This window comes from Motacilla alba, chromosome Z (genome assembly GCF_015832195.1).
Source record: "Motacilla alba alba isolate MOTALB_02 chromosome Z, Motacilla_alba_V1.0_pri, whole genome shotgun sequence".
Classification (NCBI taxonomy): Eukaryota; Metazoa; Chordata; class Aves; order Passeriformes; family Motacillidae; genus Motacilla; species Motacilla alba.
In genome coordinates, this window is record NC_052046.1 from 68,566,534 (window position 1) to 68,575,812 (window position 9,279).

The 9,279-nt window shown below is 49.2% G+C and overlaps 1 long non-coding RNA gene across 1 annotated transcript; it reads right to left on the minus strand.

Moving 5' to 3' along the window:
• Positions 1–210: 210 nt before the first annotated feature.
• On the minus strand, positions 211–7,877 carry LOC119695728. The gene is made up of 3 exons (XR_005255350.1): positions 7,775–7,877; positions 707–744; positions 211–251 (listed from the first exon to the last, which is right to left on the minus strand). It is a non-coding gene; the product is annotated as an uncharacterized LOC119695728 (long non-coding RNA).
• Between the last annotated feature and the right edge of the window lie 1,402 nt (positions 7,878–9,279).

The following is a 9,279-nucleotide window of genomic DNA, read 5'->3' on the forward strand; positions in this document are numbered from 1 at the left end:
ATCACTAGGTCCTGGCAGGACTCCAGCACTCAGCATCCTCAGCCAGCAACAGCAAGTGCTGGCTGCTCAGAAACTTGCAGCTCTGCCTTGCACTAAAGACAGCACCACCCACAACTGGCACTTACTGGATCAGAATGTTCAGGTGTGACCACAGCTGGAGGCTTGTGGTCATATTTCTCATTTGCCTCCTCTTTGGCTTCTTCTCCAGAAGCAGAGGGAGCCAGAGGAGAGACGGCTGTTGGTTCAGTCATCTGTGGACAGACAGCAGTATGAGGGCCAGAAAGTTACCTATCATTTATAACCTTATTTCCATTCAGCACTTTTTTTCTATTCAGCTCTATTTCTACAACCAGCTGTACTAAGGACAAATCAGAAACTTTGATAACAATGAGATTCTAAGTCACTGTAGCTAAATTAAAATGGGCTAATTCAACAGAACTGCTAATAGTTTTGTTTTAGATATTCCACCCTGGGTACTATCACGAAGCAACATTTTCTCTGCAGAACGGAGCTTTTCATTCCTTGAAAGCTCTGAAATGGAAAATTAGGAAATAGCCAGCGATGCCTTTGTTATTGCTGCTGCAGACATGGAAATGGATTTTCTTTCAGCCTACCCAGCTGGCCCTCTACTGACAAAGGCCAAGCTCACAGCTTTGCTCCACAATTCTTAAACACCAGGGACATGAAATGTTCCTTTCTCATTCACCTCATGATCAGAACCGCTGAATACATGCTTCAGGTGACCTGTAGTGGGCAAGGAAAATGAACGAGATGCTGTCAGAAAATTGCCTGGGCCAGTGAATCCGACAGAAGAGAAGAAGTCAACCCAAACAGAGATGATCTTCCTTTTTCAATATCCCTCCAGGAGACATAGTTCTTTCACACAGCCAGCAAGAGAACAGGACAATATTCTTGGTTCTGCCTACCCTTCAGCCTGTTTAGCCAGTAAATGAATACAAACATGATCAGTTCTGTCCAACATATAAAGCAGATTTTGTTCTCTTGTCTTTCAGGTACTTTTTTAAAAAAAGAAGTTGCATGCACTAATTCCCATTGAGTTGCTGAAAACAGTCACCCAGAAAAGCTTTCCCAAAATCCCCCTGAGCTCTGACAGTTGTGTTGTGAAACAGCACAGCAGCAGCTTCAGGGTTCAGGAGCAGCTGATCACTGCTTTGGAGTTTTCACTTCACTGCAAAGGGAATCACTATTTTAACACTCAGTCAAGGGTCAAAATAGACAGTCAAATCCTTTCATGACAAAATTTAGAATGAAGGAAGCTTTCCCTCAGTTCTGGTGAGAACTACAAAGTCTTTAGAAGGCCTTCTGAGAAGGCCTCCCAGTCTGCATTTTGGAAGTTGTCCTGCTTGATCCAGCAAACTGAGGAAATGGCAGACTCTGCTGCCTCAGACAATCCCGTGGAGGGAACAGAACCCCTGCAGGTTCCCTTGCAAATGCTGCCCCTGTGGCTGCAGACACCCTCCTTATAGCTGAATGTGTTTACAGCAGCTTTACCAAACCAGTGGCATCCTAATGCTCTTTCTCTTTCTAAATCAACTCAGTCGCTAAGAAAGAGCAGGAAGACATGCAAAAGCCAGGTTCTGTTACACCCAGGGAAAACCTCTACTTACGTGCCAGGTGAGTCAGGTAATAGGCACAATAAACAGTGCCGTAAGCAGTGCAAACTGCACCAGCAAGTTGCTCAATCATTCTAGCACTGCTGTCCAAGTTTGCACACTGTGCTCCATCACTACAAAAAACAAGGCTCCTGTCAGTGTGCAGGAGCACACTGACAAGAGCCTCAAGCAGGAGGATGCTCCTGCACTGAGCAAGCCCTAGGGCTGCTCTGACACTCAGGCCTTCCACGCACCAAGGCAGCCTTCTGATGTCGCCGCGATGACGTGGCAACCATGCCCTGATATCACAAAGCAAAGCATCACAAAGCAAAGCACCACAAAGCATGTTAGTCTGTGAATTTATGCAAAGCAATAACCAACCTTCCCTACAGCAAACACAAAATGGCCTGGGAAGTTCTCTGCTGTCACAAGGCAGCACAAACTCCCCCTATGGACCCAACCCTGTTGCTCAAGGGATCTAAGAGTAACTCCAAGAGTGCACGAAGCACCTACATCCTGTACCCCAACTCAGCACTCAGATGGGACCAAAGCAAAGGAAACCAGACCAAGAAAATGGCCCAAAGCATTGCACAGAACCAGGAGAGAAGGCACTATTGGCATAGCAGCTGAAGTAATTCCTAACAAATCACTCCATACATTTGCATGTTTATTAGATGTTCCCAGGGCTGCTCTGTATGTACATCTCTTCCTCTGCACTGCCTTTATTCCTCTTTGGAAGCAGTCAAACTGGCAGCATCTGCCCGCCAGCAGCAGCTGCTCCAGGCTGGGGACACGACTGGCGGTGCTGATTTCCAGAGGCTTCTGTGTCCCAGGTGAAGCCCAGGCAGGAGCGGGTTGAACGCTGCTGCTGCTGCTGCTGCTGCTGCTGCTGCTGCTGCTGCTGCTGCTGCTGCTGCTGCTGCTGCTGCTGCTGCCCTGTGCCAGAGAGCCCCGGCTGGGCAGGGCACGGTGCCCACTGCTCCGCAGGCTCCTTCTTCTGCCCGAGCTGGGCACACCTGGGAACAAGGCATGACAACCTGTGGGGGAAAACCAAGGGGTGTGTGGAGCTGCATTGCTCTGCACACACCTGGGCCACCTGCAGCACAGAACCTTGGTCCCCCAAAAGGTAAACCAGATGGAAACAGCTGGAAAAGGTTTCATTTCAACCATTCTTTATGCTTCAATAGAAATGACCAAAATGAAAGTTACCAAGCAGGGCCCAATCCACACTGCCAGCTCAGTGTGAGAAAAGAGGCATTCCTTTATTTCAGTGCTGGGTGCGTGGGGAATCACTTCCCTGAAACACACACATCCATGTGTTAGTATCCATGGAACTAAGACATATTAATGACTTTGCTCAAACTCACAGGCTAAATATTCCCACAAAGTATTTGATATGTTTAAATCACTTCCCCAAAATTGCTGACATTTAGAGTATGGCTCTCTTGAGGGTCTCTGGTGGTCATCTGGTGAACATCCCATTCCTCAAATTCTCCTTCCATGGTTAAGAGCCTTCTTGTCCTTGAATGAATTGCAGCTATCTCCTCTGTAGGCCCACTGTCTTTATTCTCAAGGCTCAGATACCCACTTGCACACATTAACCACTGGTGTGAGGGAATGTACAACTAAGCGCTCTCTGTTAAACCTTAAGGAATTCACAATTTGTTGCAGGTAAACATTTCCCCAACATCTCTCGTTCCTTCTCTGGGAATCAAACACAAGCATTTTGTGATCACTGAGCCCAAGGCCACCTCCAACCCTCCTGTCACCCACCAGCCCCTCTCTCTTCACAAACAGCAGGTCCAGCAGTGCAATCCCCCACTGGCTCAGTCACCAGCTGTGTCAGAAGTTCTCTGTCACACACTCCAGGAACATCCTGGACTGTTTGCTCTCCGCTGCACTTGATTGCCAGCAGACATCCCCACCCTGTTCCATACCCCTTGCAGAACCCTGCACCGACTATCCATGGGCACCTGGGAAGGGGAGGCAGTCACGGAAGAGGTGCACCAGCTGCACTGGGCTGGAACCAAAACCCTCTTGTGTCATGGCTGCTGGCCTGTATCTGGCACAGCTCTGGCTGCCCCACTCCTCATGGGCTTTTGGCTGGATATGCAATTGCACTTTCTGCCTCATATAGAAATACCAGGGCTGCGCAAACAACGGCCAGTAGGCCATATCCCAAAGGCACTGCAGCATGGAGTTGACGAAGGAAGAAGACCCTTCCCCAACTCCTAGCCACATCAAAACCACCATAATTGGGACTTTTAATCTTCAGAAAGTGAATGCAGAACTTCACAGGGTGACAAAGGAATCTTCCAATGGAGCTGAAGTTTGGTAGAGTTTTTATTTTGAGTCCTACTCAGGCTGTTGATTTGAAAATTTATTTTAAAATATTTTTAAAAGGCTGTGCAGTCTTATGGTTTTGTTCTAAAAACAAAATGACTATATGAAATGTACTGGCATTTTAATTACATCCAAACTGATTAGTCTGTAAAAGCTTTCCTGCGGAATTTCCACTAAGTAAGAAATGAAAAGGTACTCTGTGGATTGTTGACTTTGCAAATTTCTACTAAACTTATCTGACAATGAGGCATTTTTAGTTAGATCATAGAGCAAATTAATTCCTGTGGATAACTTCATTTGTATAGACCTGTTGATTTCAAATTAAAACTGCCAGCACATACTAAGTGGAAATCTGAATACTCACTTCTATGAGGTGTGAATTATTACTCATTGTTCACCATATTAACAAAAATTAACATTCTCGCTATTTTTTTTTTTTTTTTTTACTTATAGTCAGCTCTTCTACACTCTTTGTAACACCAGAAAGAGAGTTTGTAGCAATGTGAACTATGGGTTGGTAGAGCATTGCAGAAGGCTCCTATGTCAGCACCAAATGTTCACATTTACCATGGCATCACTTCTTGCCTTTAATTCCAAGCTATAGCTCAGTTCCTGCAGTATAGATTCACACTTGTAGTCTGTATTTGCAGCTGGTTCTTACTTCCCTGTCAGAAAAAAATAATGCTTGGATCTCAAATCAAAATAAAATGAGGAGAGGGTCAGGTTCTGGATAGGCATAGCAAGAACTAAGAGGTTTTTTTGCAAATATGTTGAAAAGTTGTTTGTACATACTGCAAAAACGGCAGATTAAAGACTTGCACTCTAACTTGCAAGCTGAGGTTTGCCTATTCTTTCTGGACTGATTTCTTGAGGCCAGACACTGAACCTAATCAGTAAGAAAATCAAAACCACAGGAGTAGTTTGGAGAATATTGTAAATTACTCTGTCATGATGCTTTTTGCCTGAAAGTTCTGGCCATCATCTGATTGGAGTAATTAGAGGAGATAGAAGCCATCATACTGTGCCTGCGCACACAATTCCTTCCCAGGAGTAATCCATGAAGCAACGCTGACAAATCCACACCAGCAGCTGTTGCTACATAGTCATGAAGCACAGAATTTCAGTATTTCTGCTACACTTGGACAGCTGAAGATTCTTCTGCTGAGCTAATTTAGTGACTGCTCACCACAGATGAGACCTTGTGGTCAATCTCCAACAAGTCAGGGCAGTTAATATTCTGCCTAAATGAAGTTAGTCTAGCAATACATAGACCATGGAGCCTGAGGAAAGCCAGCAGCTGTGGGAGATTTAATTTCTTTCATATCTTTCTTTTTACTAATTTATTGCAGTCTATTATTTAAATAATGGAAACTTTTGGCATACAATTGGCTGGAAGGTTTGTCAGTCTTCCATTCATGACTCCTCTGAAAGCATCACCCCAGTGTTTTTATCAGTGACTCTTCCATCATCATGGCTCACACAGCATTTCCTGCAGCTCTGTGGCTCCTGGTCAGTGGTAGGATGTGGGGATCAGGGAAAGGCACCAGGAGAAGGGGAAGCAAGCTGCGTGCAGAGACTGTGTCAGATAAAGAGACATTTGTTTCCTCTTATTTGACTGAATGACTGCAGGAACCTTGCTAGCACTGCTGGTGGGGTGGCCTTTTGCAGGGCTGGGCAGAGTTTGGGGCCCAGGATCCCTCCTCTTCGTGGGACACCAGGGTGTCCTTGGTAAGCAGCCCCTGTCCCAGCCAGGACAGAGGTTCTGCGACTTCTGCCCTGGGCAGAGGGACCTGCCACTGTCATGACCTCCTGCCATGGGTCCTCTGGGACAGGTCCTGCTCTGCAGTGATGGGTGCAGGTGGGGGATGGCTGCAGTGGAGGGTGGCTTCCAGTGTGCTGTGTTGGTCTTCCACACTGGAGCCAACAGAGCTTCTGGAAGGAGTCTCCTCTTGTGAGCTGCTGGAGCTGGAGCTGGCGCTGGCCACAGAGCCGTTGTTCTCATCCCTGACAGGACCAGAGCACAGCAGCCTCTGGGCCTCCTTGCTACACTGTCCCACAACGACAGTGAGGAGGCCATGGACCAGAGGTTCAGTATGTATGTCGAGGAGAAGCTGCAGTACTGGCACCAAGATTTTGGCAACTTGACCATAGGCACAGAGGGCATGCAGGATGCTGCTCTATGAATTCTTTAACCAGCCATCTCTGGTCCTGCCTATTCCCTCCAGCTTCTGGTCCAGCCAGGGCCATCTTTGGACCAGTAGATGATACTGTTCTTTGAAAAATTCAGCCCACACCTTGGGCAGGAGGCCATCCACAGGCTCTGGTCCTGCAGCCCCCTGCTCAGCTGGGGACAGTGTTCCCTCTGGGGAAGATGGAGCAGCCATTACAGGGTCTTGGGGGCTGTTTTCAGCAAGGTGGCCAGGCTCTCTCCCTGCAAGACTGTAGCATTTATTTGGGGGAGCTGACAGCAAATTGTATGTAGTCCTGTTCATCCTACTCAGAAAACCTGATTGCTGCTATCGTTCTTCTGCAGAGTGGGCATGCTGGATTTATCTTTGCCCGTTGCAGGATGCAGCCCAGGCAGAACTGGTGGTGACAGGGCAGAGAAAAATTCACATCCTTCTGAGTAACCTGGCAGATGGGGCAGATGGGGCAGATGGGGCTCCATTCTGTCCCCATGGCCATGTCTGTCTGTCGCAGCAGGAGGGAAGAGCTGAGGACCTTGAGCTGCTCTCATTAGCAGTCTTGCTTGGCAAGAGCCCAAGCTCAAGCCAGACTGGTCCAGGCTCTGCCAGTGCCCAAATATAAGCAGAAAGGGGTGTTGTATCACAATCTGTTCTTCGGTGAAGGAGCTCCATAGCAGCCTCAAGAGGCACCTCAGACACTCAACAATCAAGGCAGTAACATATGGACAGGACACAGATGGCAGTTCATGGCTGGGACAGCATTCATAGACATATGCAAGGACAAATTTCCCAGGAACTCTTCACAGCTCTGGGATCTGCCCATCAGCTCTGTCAGAAGCTTCAGCAGAACAACCAAAGGACTAAAAAGCAGCTTCCAGCCACTTTTCCTACCATGCTGCCTGGATAGCTGGGTTGCTTGCTGCAAAACACTCTTTTTCTCCTCTTCCCCAATGACCTGTGGACACTTGAAGACAAAATAAAAAGTTCCTGGCCCTCTGTGTGATATGATAAAACAGTTTTTATATTTCCATGCTGGGATGAAAGAAAGCTGTCTTGTGGGTCAGGAGAGGCCAGAACCCCCTTGGCCTTCCTGCAGGCTGAGGTGGTCTCAGCAGACAGAGCTGCTGGGATCAGCTCTGCTCACAGCTTGCAAAGCATGGCCAGCCATGGACTCAAAGGGAAGGTTATCTCCTATACACCCTGCGCAGCTGGTCTTGTAGCAGCTGCAATGGGCCAGGCAATCCATTTCTTTGTACAGTTCTTAGGCTGTGCAGTGTTTGATCTGCCAGGGTTGAGACAGAGGGGCTGATGTCATTTGCCATGCCTAGAAGGGCTGGAACACAGAAGAACAGACAAGGTCAGACCACAGATCTGCTGAGTCCCCAGGAGCCCTCCTGCCTTACCCAGGAGGGCCTTCCTATCCAGCTCTTCCCATGGCCAGGGGAGAGCAGGGGCTAATAGAATCAGCTGGAAAGTGCTGGCTACAAATATCCCATATGCCCCTTAAATCTTTTTCTGCTCTGCCTGCACTGCACCTCCTCTGTGCAGGGAACAGACCTCTTACAAGATGGGGCAGGAATTGAAGCTTCCTGGCTCTCTACTCCTCCCTGCTCAGCCCCAGTTGACACTCACCATCACAGGTGATCTGGAACTCCTCCTGCCGTCGTTCCTTCATGTGCTGCCCAATGAGGCCTGGGAACACAGAGCCTGTTATGGCTCCAGTGACTCAGCTCCCTCACACCAGTGCTGCCAGCCCAGCCACACACCCTCCTCCCCTGGCAGCGCTGAGCCCAGGACCTTCCAAGATTGTGAAAGCCTGGGGTGACAGAGGGTGACAGCGGCCCCACGGGACTGTGGCCTTGAGCCAGGGCTCTAAAGTCACTGGGCTAAATCCTGTTGCCAGCACAGCAGCCAGGGCTGGGGCAAAGCTGCAGTGGGACCGGAGCGGCCCTGGGGCTGTGGCTCACCAATGAACTTGATGGCTGTCTCTCGCATGGACTCCTGTGAGCTCTGCAGGTATGCCAGGGACTGGCACCAGTACTCGTCTGTTGTGTTTCTGTCCTCCGCCAGCTGGAGACAGTGCAAGGGCAGGAAGGGAAGGGTTGGTACAGACTCTGTGCCTTGACTTGACCAGCTTGTCCCTGTGCCCAGGACTGGGCTGTCCTGCTCAGACAGCAGCTGGATGGTGCCAGAGTCTGAAGGGAGCAGAGGGCTGGGTACTCCATAGTGCACCTTGATGCCAGTCTGCTGCCAAAGAACAGCTGGGCCAGGGCTCCATTGGCACACTGGATTGTGGGGGAAGGAGTCTAGAAAGGAGTTTGTGAGCTGACAGGCCGACAGGAAGCAGCAGCATGTGGGGTGCAGGCTGGTGGAAATGGGTGCAGGAGTGGGCAGGGGCACAGCTACCAGCCCCACAGGCCTTGGGTACTGGGAGCAGAGGGTTTACTTAGGCTGTGTTTCGGGTTTTGGAACCATCCCTACCAGGCACTCACTACACCTCCATAGCTGGTCCCTTTCCAGAAGTCGCTTGAACTTCCTCTTCTTCAGAAACTTGGTTGCTTGAAGCAGGGTTTCCAGAGAAGCCTAAAGAGCAGCAGAGACCAGGAGATGGTACCACAGCCTGGGGCAAGGATCTGTGTCCCTGCAGGCAAAGCCAGGAGGAGGCTGGAGAGCTGCAGTCTGTGGGTCACTATGGCAGGAGGTAGCTTGGAATTCTCACTTTTGCCACATGCTGGTTCTCATCATACAGGTGGTAGAAGAGTGGAAGCAGACTCCGGTGCACACACATCTTCAAAGGTAATTTCAAGAGGGAATTTTTTCCCTCTTTCTTTAGGTAGACTGTCATCTCTCGAAAGAGGCAAATGGAGAGAAGTTGCACATGGCTGGTGTCCTTGTGGAAAGGAAGTGGGCAAGACCTCAGAACTGGCTATTCCAGGCCCACCTGGTTAGGGGCCTGAAAATCCACAGGACACAAAGTTTCCTGGCAGCACACAGCACCATGATAGAGGGTACGGTCTTACACTGTCGAAGAGTGGCCGGAGTGCCTCAGCCAGCTGCAGACCAACGGGGATAGCAATTGCCACTTTGTTTTCCTGGAGCATCTTGCTGAGTACAGAGAGGGTCAGCCCAACCAGCTC